Here is a 12,250-nt window from a genome sequence, read left to right on the forward strand (position 1 = left end):
GACGAGAACGTCTTAATAAACATAACCCCCCGCCTTTATTTCGCGCCCATTGTTTCCAGTTTCAATCCGAGCTACGCAAGGGTCCGAGAAAACCCGGAATATTTCGTTCGTTGTTATTTTTCACGCAAACCTACCCGCGAGTGTCGTTAAACGCTGCATTTCGGGGACAAAGTTCTGCGCCATTGCGGTAGATTCTTTTACTTGTTAAATTTCAACGCCCGCAACAGACAACTGCTTCCTTTCTCTACCAAGTTTCCATAAAGGGGAGCTCGACGGGAATTTTTAATAACAATTTCGAAGTCGTAGTCTTCCTGGACCCTTCGCTGCTTTACATTTTTATGAATTGCATTCGTTCCGCATCGATTTGCAAACATGTATGCGCGACAAACGTTGTTCGTCTCTGGCCAAAGATCGTCCAGTGACACGCAGATCGACCGACCAAGAGAATACCAAATTGGTGCTCGAATACGAACGAAATCCCTTTCCAGTGATTTCTCCCTCACCGAGTTGGATCGGTTGTTCGGTCCGTTGTAGGTGTAAACTCGTTACCCGGTAATCGGGGTCTGTTTTTCGCGCAACCGTGTGTTAATTAACGGGGGAACTCGCTCAAGGCCAGGAGCGCGTTAAACGCTCTTGTCCGGTGATTTTTCCGAGGGGGGGCGTGCAACAACCACGGGAGATTAATGGAGGCCGGAACGCGGGCGGGTTTGGATGCAAAACGTCCGTACAGGGTTTTGCAATTATCCTCGCCCGCGGGCTGATCGTCCAACGGACGGATAAAGGAGCCGAGTGGAAAACACCGGTTTGGCTTCCTTTCGCGGACTCGACGAAAAGCCTTTGCCCTCTTGCCAGCTGACGGAATCGATAGCCGAGAGGATTACCTTTGCACGAGCTAGAACCGGCGTCCCGGCGACGTGGTCCGGAGGTGAACCGACTCGCATCCTGCGCGAACGAAAAAGGAGAATGACGCGTCGTCCGTGCTCCGTCTCGCGGTCCGAGTTTCGACAAACGATCCCTATCTTTGTCCGGTGACAATCCCTCGTTCATGAAAAGAAAATCAACGAGGAACGAAGCAACTCCACGGACAGGGGGAACGATTATCCACTTAAAAAACGTGCCGTTCGAATAACTCGCACGCTTTTAACGAAGGGAAAGAGAATTGGGAGAGACCAATTTTACTCTCGACGGGGGACGTTATCAGACATTGATTCGGTGTAATCGAGAGAGCAAATTGTAATGGGTGGCGTTCCATTCGAGTCGCAGAAGTTACCAAAACAAGCTGTTGTAGCGTACGAAGTGTGGAGTGGCTGATAATCGAACGAGTAAAAAGAAAGAGAAAAAGAGCCCACGCAAGATTGGTCCAACGAATTCTTTTTCTATCGCCAGAAGCGAGCGAGTTATTCGCTCGAGCCGTTTTTAAACGACGTTTGTATTCTCTCGAGGCGACGGAAGCACAAAGGAGCGCGATGGCGAGGTGTCGCGCGAGCAGAAAAGCGGGGAAAAATGTGCAGAAGCTCGGGGCCCGGTTGGCGCGATATCGCCGTCAGGCGAATAAGCGAGAGACAGAGAACGCTGAGATGCAAACACCAGGCGTGCGCGATTCGCGAGAAAAGTCAACGGAATGTGAAAAAATGTAGCGACGGGACCGATCGACGCGAGTAATTGATATTAACGAATTAATTAACGAACGTACCGAAGAGAACCGGTAAATATTTGTCTTATTTACATATTTATGACGGACGCGTGGCAGGAAGCTAGCCCATAATAATGCATGGGAGCGAGCGAAAATTGTAGAGCCGCGTCGAGCGTAATTTATTTACTCGACGTCACCGGAGACTTCGAGTACAAAATTAATTAAAAACAAGGTTCAACGTAATTACGGAGGCATCGATCAAGCAGCGCGGGTTCGAGTAAACAAGTTAGAAAGGAGAAAAGTAGAAAAATTGCACAATGGTGTAACGATCCAAGCGAGTACTCGATAGAGCGATTATTGGAATTAATATCGACGATTCGATTTAAATTCTGCCCGATGCTAATTGACCTTATGCCGATAATCGCTGTAGTTTGGTTAATATCTTTCCAATTAAATTCAACTTTCTATTTAATTAATTTTATACTCGAAGGGGGCCTCCGAGGAAGAGAGCCGGAACGTCGACCAAATAAATTACTCTCCACGGCTGTGCTTTGTAAACTTTTCACTCGCCCCCTTCTCTTTCGACCTTTTCTACGGGATAAAACTATTAACGACCTTTGGTTTTATGAAATTCGTGGATAATGCGAATTCGAGCAACGTACGGCGCGTAATTTCAGGAACAATGCAACTGTATTAACGCTAAACGTAATAATTCACCGTATTCGTATAAACTTTCCACTCCTTGGTTCACGGTTATTAACGCTAACAAGAACGAGCTCCGCGATGTACGAAATATCAAAGATTCAACAAATTCACGAAACTCTAACCTCGGAAAGAACTAATTACGGTCGCAGTTCGGATTGATCGCTGCCTGCAGTTCCCGATAAGTTCGGGGCGCAATTAACCCTCAGACGGCCGCGCGGGGTCCGTCAGCGGGCTCATTAATACGTCAACCGACGCATTGACTTAATCGAATCGCTACTCGACGTTGTAAGTAATCCTCAACTTTCAACTCCTTCGACCTCGTATTCCCTCGAGTCGTCTTAAACCCCCCAGGACTCTCTATACATAGAAATATAAAAATAACAGAACCGATATTCTCGATAAAACCAATTGCATTCCGCGTTTCCAAGTCCACGTGCGCGACGGCGTAAAAAGCGAGGGGTCCCGTCGCTAAACGGAAGATAACGAAACGAGGCATCGAAGGGGGTTCCGTGCCAAGGATCGTTCGGTTTTACGGGCCTCGATCGATGCGTTTTCGGTAAAACGGTGAGACGCGTGAGACGGTGAAGGATTCGAGATCGAAGCTCGCGTGCGTCCCGGTGTGCGTCGCGGTGCTGTTCCCTCGAGACGGTCCGAGACTCTCGGCTTCGTGCCAATGGACTCCATTCTACGGGCCGGTTTTTCTCTCACGTCTGCTTTCTCTTTCCGTTCAGGCATCGCACCTCGGTATTGTACCGTTATCTCGCGACGATAAAGCATGGTCGAACGTTGCATTCGGCGGCTTCAGTCCCGTTCCATGCGCAACTCCGATACGGCCTGAACGCTCGCCCACCACCACCACCACCCCCCCGCCGCGTTTATAAACACACTCGTGCTCTTTCGCGCCGCTCGTGAATTCCGTTTGTGCCTCCGTTTATGCGAAACGATCATGCACGCGATCCACGCCGGTCCCACCAAAGGGATACTCATCTGTTGGTTCGCCAGTCTCCCAGGACGTTCTCCATCTTGCCTGCTCCGCGTCTCCTCTTCGACCTCCGGGGCCAAATGGTTCACCGAACGCGCCTCCTCGGAACGGTCACGCACGCTGCAACTTTCGACCATTGTTTTTCTCGAGGGGATGTTCCAGTCCGCGACTTGTTCTTGGATCACTTCACTGAGCAGTGACACGGAGTGGTCGCTAGAATTTGGAATTGCCAGCGAACGGATTCTAGACATTTCGACCGCTCAACGCCATTCATACGCGACATTACTTCTTGGATCTCGGGGGGACCACGGAACGGTCACTCCAATTAGAAAACGCGGCTCGCCTTCTCGCAGAAACGGCGAATGCTCGACGTTCAAAGTGAATTCGACGGGCCAGTGAACGAATCCCGGGAGTTTCGACCCTTCGACGTCGAGATCCACCGTTAAGATACAGCGAAACCGACTTTTCTGGTCATTTTCTGGAACGACAGGTCTGGAAAGAGCCACGGAATGGCTATCCAAAGCGGAATCCAGCTCGTGTTTTCAAAGAAACGAACCGAGAAGCTAACTTCGAGGGACGCTTCGTTTTCGAAACACAAATTCGTATTCTCGAAGAAACGATCCCGGAATTCTAAAAAGTTCGACGGTTCGACGTGCTTCGCGGGCGATATATCGCGGGAACTATATTTCCGAGTCCCTTTGTTGGAAGGATGGGGACGTGGAAACGGATGCTCCAACTTGGAAATGCAACTCGCGTTCTCGAAGAAACGAACCGAACACGGGTCAGTCAGGCTGGTCAAAGTCGATTCGACGAAAACGACTTCTTGATTCCCTTTGTTCAACATTGCAGTGCCTTTAAAAAGTCGTGGAGTTGAACGATTCAATTTTTCGAACTCCCGTTTCCGAACAAATAAATCGAGATGTCGCGCGGGCTGTTCGAATTTGACGTTTTTAGGGGGGGGGGGGGCAGAAATTTCTGGAATTCCCTGCGGTCAATGACGAGATTGATCAGCGAAATATCGAGTCGACTGCAGACCATTTCACGCCTGATCACTTTTGTATCTGACGGGTCAGAAATTTTGGACACTGAAATATGTAGTCCATATGAAACCAGCGTTTGTTCGTTTATCCATTTTCGTAATGGAACTTTGAACTATGAAGTTAGCAGAGATACGATCGATATTCTTTTTTATTATTTATTTTAGATAGATTACAGCTGACGTTCGTCGCAGTGTCCTTCTTAATGACTGTAGTCGAGGCACGGTGCCAAAAGCTGCGATACATCTCGCCCCAAGTAGATCGAGTGCCTTGGACGAACGAAGTAACAAGCGTTATAAATTATGTTTTTTTTCGTGAGATGGAGTTCCGGTCATTTCTCGCGATGCTAAATGTTCCTTGAAATCGTAAAAGCTCCTCGTAGAAGCTGTTAAACGCGACAACAGATTGATACCGACAGATGAAACTCGCCACGAGTTACGAGACTATCAGGATACGAGAAAATAATTCTATTAACGATAATGTTATTGCCGCATCGTGCTTGAAGTACAGCTTTGTTAGAACACGATTCTTTCACATTTGTCGACACACGTTTTTATTAATTTGTATCGGGGAAAGTATCGGTAAAATTCCATTTTTTAAAAGGAATTAGAAAGAAGAAAGTTGCAATATGTTCTGCTATAATTTCTTGGAACTTCAACGCGAGAGGAACGCTTCTTCGAGTCATAGATCAAACTGTTTGCAGTTCGTTCATTTCGCGTAGAAATCGGAGGATCAAAAACTCATTTATAACGCATAGATATGCTAATATTGAAATACGGCGTCGATCCACGAGACAATAAAGGAAGATCCGTCCACTGTTCCAGGATCATCGCGTCCGATAGGACAATTTATACGCATTATCGAGGCAAGAAGAAATCTACGGGAACATTGTGTACCGGTCACTGTAGGAAATATTCCGTTTCGCCAACACGAACGACAATTTATCAACTTGTCGTTTGACTTCTGCGGAAGCTAGTCGCGAAACGTCGGAACAATTCCTCCAAAGGACACGGCTTACACCTGGAAATCTCAATCAATAATAACTGTCAGAACTCCGGGGCCGCGAAAGCTTCGATATTGCGCGTTGCACATCCGTCTTTACATCTTGACGTGAAAAGAATAACAAAAGAAGCACGACTTGCCTTCTCTGTGTTTTACAACTATCGTACGAAAAACATTCGCCGATAATTGCACTATAAATTTCAACGATACGACAAGCAGTCACGAAACAATTTCTTGCCATTTTGGACCGCGAGAAAGTTTAAAATGAATCGACGAATAGCAACTCTAACTCGGACATGCAACACGCGTTTCCAACGAAACGAACCGCGGAGGCGCGTGGAATTTTCTAATTTTACGTCGGCGACAATTCGAGCTTCCGGAAGAGACTGTCCACTCTATTGCTCGGCCACGAAATTGGAAATGCAACGCTCTCGAAGAAACTGACCAGAAATTCGCGCGAAATTTAGACTCGACGTTGGTCGGGCGAAATATCATAAAAAATGCAACTCCAGATCGACAAATACCAGAAAAGCGTCTTCTCGATTCACTTCACTGAACACCAGTGGGGCAAATAATAAATATATTCGGTAAACACTCTGGATAAACACTGGGATTTAAAAAAGAAACGTCAATTTCGATTGTTCTCTTCACTGATCACTGGAAACCGGAACTCGCGATGAAAGACGAATGGCGAGCGAGTCCTGGACGACGTCGTCGAGCTGGATATCGTTGCTCGCGACTCCGGTTCGCCGCGTTTCGAAATTCGCGTGGCCAGGAAGCGAGAGGAGCGGATGTGCCGCGCAGACGCTCGAAAGCGAAGTAAATCCGAGGAGCTGGCGGCGGGCAGATTAAAGCTGCGCGGGCAGACGGTTCGCGAAACGGCGCAGATGGGATCGCGTCCGTAGCTAGGGACGCGCGAAACGCAACTGCGGCCGGAATTCGCGGGGCTCGTCGGCTCGCGTCGTGCAACATGCTTCCCCGAATCGGCCACGTGTCGTAATAACAGGCGGCGGCGGCAGATCACCGCGATACGCGATTCCCCGGACAACGGAATCGACCCATCGAACCATTGGATCTCGCCACCGGTCAATGGACGAGCCCCACCACAGTGTCCGGTTCCCATCCAAACCATGGAGGAATGGGCGAAACAGAGTGCCTTCTCGCTTTCCTTTCACGAGTATCGATATCTGCGATCGCAAACGTAATAACAGCAGCGTTTCCCAACCCTTCGCCAACTACAATCTTCATTTTATAATAATCATGCATCTCGAGGAACTTTGTCTAGGATGGGAATTACCAATTATATTTCCATTTTGTTACCAGCAGCTCCCAACGCTTTTAAGTGTTTTATTTGAAATTTACGTTAACTAAAAAATAAAGCAATTTAAACGAATTCAATTAAATATCTGCTCAATTTACACTGATGTTGTATTTTGTAATTTTCAAGCGTATCATATCTCTTGAAACTTGTTTCGCAAAAAAAAAGATTGATTTCCTTTCTTCCTTCAGGTATTTCTCTGTTTGAGCAAACTGTACAAACTTTATGCTTTCTTTCGGAATGCACGAAAATGAAATTGAATTCTATTGATTTGAACTTGAAAAAATGTCAAGTGGGACTCGACAAAGGAGATCCTGACATAAGAACTGATGTCGAGTCACGCTCCACACAAGAGTGCAAAGGGTTAATGTCTATATAAAAGAATAGGGGGCCTAAAAATTTTCAAAATAGTTTACGAAATATACATCGAGATTTCTAGGGAATATGCCGGGCCAAATTTAATAAACGGAAAGGGAATTTGTGGAAAAGCTGGGTTTTATCGACGGACCGGTGATTGAAATGGGTATTAAACCGGAACCTACATGGAGGTTGCAATTTCTGAAAAGCGACACGCCTTGAAAATCCGTCCCGTGGATTTGAACCTCGCGAAATTTGAATCTCGTGGTAATTTGCGAACGAATTTGGTGTACGATGCAATCGCGGGGCCGATTACACGCAGAATATCGGCTGAAATTTAGGAGATACAATAGCAACGGCGTCATTAACTATGGATAATTGGCAACGACATTACCGCGTTACGTGTTACGCGCGAACGTAAATCAACGATGGCGCCCATGGACGCGAAGAGACGCTTGGAAATAGGTCGGGACCGAGTTTCGAGACGAAACGATTCTCGTGAAAAAGTTAACGATAGCGGAGGACGCGGGCATAAACGTAAAACACGATTTATTAGACCTTGCGAGCAGATTTTTCGAAATATTCTTCTCCGTTATGCAAAGCGCGCTATCTGTGTTAATGGCTGTTCTCGATAACGAGGAATAAAAAGATATTCGTTCACCGATCGCGACAAGCCGGTTCTCGGTATTCGAAGAACTAAAAGTTTCCGCAAAAATATATGTTGGAAGCACGATACGAAGCACAAAATGCAGAAGAAATTTCTAAATGCAGAATGGAGTTGTTATTCCTCGAAATAACATATTATCCTCTTAAAGTAATGCGTGTGCTCAGCGCGATGACGAATATGTTTTCGTTTCCCTCCGTCCTGGCTATCCTCCTTCCACCGAAAACTGAAGTTATTTTCAACCGAGTACGTATGGTTCATACTTCAAGGAGAATTTAAACCAGCGCCGTATTAATTTCGCGTATATTTCACGACTCCATCAAGCTGTATAAATATTATCGCACCACCAACACCGAAACGTTCAATAAATTATACGCGAACGGGGTATCCGTTGGTAAGTTGCTAAAACTAAACCGTTGTACCTGCATACCGCTCGTTCGGAGGTGGTTTTGCCAAGTAGGGTCCGGGATACCTGGGACTCGTCAATCTTGTTTCACTCATAGGAGCCACGTTGCAGAAAATAAAACGAATGACCTTACTATCCACTCGAAAGTATATCAGATCGATTGGTACTGGCAGAAGAGGAAAAATTGTAAGCGCAGTATCGCGGATCCCGGTACTAAACATTGATCAATAACAGTTGGAAACGAGAACGTACCTAGAAAAGTAAGTCCTTCCTGCAACCGTCAAAAGGAGCTACGGAAAACGCGGTGTTTCGACGGAAATTCAAATTCTTTCACCCCGGAGAGACGCTGGGGAGAAAAAGATCGTGCATCCGTTAATAAATCATATTAATGGAAACCGTGTAAAAGGAGGGTCAGGTGTAAATCAAAGTGCAAATTGGCTCTGGTGCCCCGAGCTTAAACATTTCCGCGCTGCTGGAGAGAAGCGAGAAGATAAAAGTTGAAATATAGGCCAGAGGTCGTGGATCCCAACGCGGCTGGTAAAATCCGGCGAAACAAAGGAGCGGAAACTGAACAATTAGATGCGGCTAGGCGTTTTTTCCGCCCGGTAATTTCGCGTACCTGCATAAGGGGAGTGCAACGTACTGTGCTTACGCGAAAAGAAGCCTGTGTTGATATCCACACGCTTGATAATCTAGTCTCTAATTACGAGATCGACACGGACCGTCAGGACAGAAATAAATCGTTGGACGTTGGTCCAGACCCTTCGCCAACAACGTACACCGAAACTACGGGAGTTTCAACAAACCGCTTAACAGAACCCTCCACTAATTTCCTAACTTTCGTCCTGGGCGACCAACGTGCAGAGAAACGCGTCGATTGCACGACCATGTTCGTCTAATCTAGCGAAATTCTGGCATACTTTAATTTACTCGACTGGTATTTGCACAAAATCGTCATCTGTCGGATGAAACAAATTGAAATCGTTGCTTCTTAGGATCTCGAAAGAAATTCTGCGGAAAGGGATAAAAATATTCCATTTATCGGGGAACCCGGCTGCAATAAAATCCGCCCGCTAATCGAAAGCAAATTTTATCCAGAAGTTTGGCGGATTTGAATTCGGCATTCGATTAAGGTCGACCCGCTTTGCGGCGTCGAACGGGGAATTTACTGCAAGGGATCGAATAAGAATTTTTGAACGAGCCTCGATATTTCATGACTCGAAATCGAGACACCTCCACCAAATCGTTTCGAGGAATTGCTCCATTTTCTATTTTTCCCTTTTGATTCGCGAGCCTTTGGGAGCAGTGCAAATATTATTCCGTATCACTCCGTAATTTCAGAGTCACGTAAATACGAATGGAACCGGTGGCTGTGGGAGTAGGAAATTTCAAAAGTCGAAACGTAGTCTCCGAGTTGGGCAAAAGTTCCAACAAAATCCAAGAGTTGGCGACGTTTCTTGAAGATACTACTCCCCAAAGTTGCAACGTTCTCTGCTCAGTTTCCGGTCATCCGATTTCGTTTAATTAAATTTTGTCAAGGTTACATTGTGCGTGACATTGTTCGTCAGTTTTTAATTTGCAGTGGAAGAATCTTACTAAAAAACTAGACGATGGATGTTTAATTGTTCCACGTAATTTATCAACGATATTATTATCGAAACAAATACGCGTAATGCTAGATACGGTGTTCGTAATCTGAATTTCAGGAATTCCCAAATCATGGGAAACAGAAAATCTCAGGGGAGGTGCAATCGTTAGAGGCGAGGAGTGTCGGAAACTAGGGTAGTTTCTCGCATACTCCGGCCAGAGAATATTAATAGAAGCCACCGGTGTCCGATTGGCAAATTAGCGGAAGCGTACACGGCTTGCAATTAAATTCCCCGCAGGAAGATGCAATTTCGCGTTGGCGATCGTGATCGTGGCAACGAGGTGCTTGCAACGACGCGTGGAACAAACAGAAAATGGAGTATCGACCGCCTTACAGTTTTCTGAGTGAGAACCACAGACGAAATACACGAGTAGACCTTACATCCAATGCATTTTTTTGCCCCATTTTTATGGGGACTCCAGAACCCCATTTTGAAAGTTTAAAATCCTCCAATCCGTTCCAGAGTTATGATTTAAACACACAAATTTCAGGGGAATCATTCGTTCATGGTCAGACACTATATTTGCAGTAACGAATTTTTTTCTCGAAAAAGGGTAGGATTTCGAGGGTATGTCTATTCACCAAAAATGATTGAAATTGACCCCTGCGACCGAAAATAATTTTTCTAGAACGATTTGAAAAATTTTGTTTTCGCCGAAATTTTCAGCACCTTCTCGAATTTTTTTCTCGAAAGTGGATAGGAATTCGGGGTATGTCTATTCACCAAAAATGATTGTAATTGACTCCCGCGACCGAAAATAATTTTTCTAAAACGATTTGAAAAATTTTGTTTTCGCCGAAATTTTCAGCACCCATTCGAATTTTTTTCTCGAAAGTGGATAGGAATTCGAGGGTATGTGTATTCACCAAAAATGATTGAAATTGACCCCCGCAACTGAAAATAATTTTTTCAAAATGATTTGAAATTTTTTTTTTCCCTTGAAAAAATGAGGCACCTACCCCCTGTCGATTTATCTTAGAAATTCGTTTTTCATTTTTAACCAATTTGTTTGACGCTGTACGGAAATATTGTTCAATACTTTTTTGTAGGTATCCATGAGCTCTAGTTCCCCTGAAAATTTCATTGAAATATATTCACTATTGTAGGAGTTATGAACATTTGAAAATTGGACCACTTTCATGGGGTTTTTTTGCAGTTTACGGGGTTAAGGAACGACTTTTCGAATATTTTTGGAATTTCTACATATTCTACACTAAAATACGCGTTGTTTGCCGTTTGAAACATTAAAATCGTCCAATCCGTTCAGAAGTTATGACATTTTAAAGATTCGCATGAAATTTCGGGAGTGCATTTCTGGCCTCACATTAGATTTTCGATCAGGATTTTTTTTCTCGAAAATGCGTAGGATTTTGGGGGTATGTGTATTCACCAAAAACGATTGAAATTGACACCCGCAACTAAAAATAATTTTTTTAGAACGATTGGAATTTTTTTTTTTCACCGAAAAATTTAAGCACTTACTGAATTTTTTTCTCGAAAATGGATTGGATTTCGGGGGTATACCTATTCACCAAAAATGATTGTAATTGACCCTTCCAACTAAAAATAATTTTTTTAAAATGATTCGAAATATTCCAATTTCGTCGAAAAATTTCTCCACCTTTTTGAATTTTTTTCTCGAAAGTGGATAGGATTTCGGGGGTATGTCTATTCACCAAAAATGATTGAAATTGACCATTCGAACTAAAAATAATTTTCTCAGAATGATTTGATATTTTTTAATTTTGTCGAAATTCTGCTTGCTGAAGTGAGAACTTTTTAACGAAGCCTCGATCAACTATTCTTGATTTTCGTCTACATTCCTGTTACCGAATGGCTAATAAATGATATTCCCGAGTTCCGTAACCCTGAAAATGGGGTTCGAGACCCGTGAAATCGACGACTTCCGTAAATCTAGCGCCAGAACGAGTTTCCTCGACGGTGTTCCGTGAGTTTGCGATTAGAAAACGTGTCCTTTCTTCGGGGAACGCGTGGGCGAGTTCTCGCCCGACGGCCGGAAGTTCATCAAAGTCGACAGAACCCGCGCGAACTTCCCTCCGTTTTCCCGAGCGGTTCGTCACGTTCGCGGCGCCTCGTAATCTTATCGCAGCAGCCCCGTTCAATTTTCTCCTCTTCTCGCGCCTCGATTTACACCTCCTCGTCTAGACGCGCGCACGATCGCCGGGTACACGCGAAGAACAAGACCCTCCGTCGTTCGAATTTACGTCACGTTCGCGGCTCGTGTTCGTTTTTGCGAGGGCACCGCACGGAACGCAACAGCCCGCCATAACGCGGGCTTTTATAAAAAATTCACGAGCCAAGCTGCGCGCATCATCCTTTCGAGAGGTTCTTGGCCGACTGAGATTCGTCCAGACCTCCCGCCATTTCCGTTTCGTTCCTTCTTCGTGGCCGTCGTGAATAATCGAAATTCCAGCGGACGCTCCCGGCTCTCTCGGTTGCCATCTTCGTGGTTTTTCGACGTCCCGACTCGTGCATC

General features: G+C 45.3%; 1 protein-coding gene across 3 annotated transcripts in view; it reads right to left on the reverse strand.

Annotated features, from left to right (window-relative positions):
• Positions 1 to 12,250, reverse strand: part of LOC122398268 — a 104,081-nt gene that overhangs the window by 26,918 nt on the left and 64,913 nt on the right. Inside the window, exon 1 of one of the 3 annotated variants that reach the window (XM_043397980.1) lies at positions 882 to 2,607. The exons of the other annotated variants lie outside the window; for them this stretch is intronic. The gene's annotated coding sequence lies outside the window, so the exon portion shown is untranslated. Of the gene's footprint in view, positions 1 to 881; positions 2,608 to 12,250 lie in introns of those variants that run through there. 3 annotated transcript variants of the gene reach the window in all.

This window comes from Colletes gigas, unplaced genomic scaffold (genome assembly GCF_013123115.1).
Source record: "Colletes gigas isolate AHSC1104 unplaced genomic scaffold, ASM1312311v1 Colletes_gigas_Sc00011, whole genome shotgun sequence".
Lineage (NCBI taxonomy): Eukaryota > Metazoa > Arthropoda > Insecta > Hymenoptera > Colletidae > Colletes > Colletes gigas.